The sequence below is a fragment of the Galeopterus variegatus genome, unplaced genomic scaffold (assembly GCF_000696425.1).
Source record: "Galeopterus variegatus unplaced genomic scaffold, G_variegatus-3.0.2 Scaffold98924, whole genome shotgun sequence".
Classification (NCBI taxonomy): Eukaryota; Metazoa; Chordata; class Mammalia; order Dermoptera; family Cynocephalidae; genus Galeopterus; species Galeopterus variegatus.
Window position 1 is genome coordinate 28 of NW_007825035.1, and position 791 is coordinate 818.

The 791-nt window shown below is 43.1% G+C and overlaps 1 pseudogene; it reads right to left on the reverse strand.

Annotated features, from left to right (window-relative positions):
- Window positions 1–271: 271 nt before the first annotated feature.
- LOC103584751 lies at window positions 272–788 on the reverse strand (annotated as a pseudogene).
- Between the last annotated feature and the right edge of the window lie 3 nt (window positions 789–791).

Below are 791 nucleotides of genomic sequence, written 5' to 3' on the forward strand. Positions count from 1 at the left end.
TCATTTTTTACATGAATAGCCAGCTCATCCAGCAGTATTTGTTAAAAAATACTCTTTCTTCACTGACTAACACTGGTGCCTTCTTCAAAATTAATTAACAATATATGACTGACTATTTCTTTGCTCTCTATTCTAATACATTGATTATAGGTCTATCCTAACACAACTATAACATTCACTTGATTAATGTAGCTTTATAGTATGTTTTTTTTTTTTAAGATTACACAATAATTTCTTGAGCACATCCTCTCCCTGCCCTTGCAGTTCTAGGTCACTTTTTCCACTTGCAGAACTTCTGCACTAGCTCCAGGAAGATGCCAGGGTCAGGGGCACAGCGTACTGCTCAATGAGCCCCACAAGTGGTTGTAACTGTCTTCCTCATATTGCAAGAACACAGCCAGCAGATCCAGCTCCTCATATACGGCCTTTACTCGGGCCACCTTCTCGTCCTCCTTCTGCCTGTAACTCTCCTGCAGGATCTGGCACTGTTCCACAGTGGCCCCTTGCAGACACTGAACCACCAGCCAACTGCATTTGTTCTCCTGGATGTCAGTACCAATCATGCCAGTCACACTGGGATCCCCAAAGAGGTCAAGGAAATCATCCTGAATCTGAAAGAACTCTCCCATCTCCAGCAGGATCTTCTTGGAAATGACATGTTCCTTCTCCCCATCAATGCCTGTCGTATACATGACAGCAGCTACAGGAAGGTAGAAGGAGTAGGAAGATGTCTTGTACTTGACAATAGCTTTGTACCTCTTTTCAGTGAATCTCTTAAGATCCACATTGCC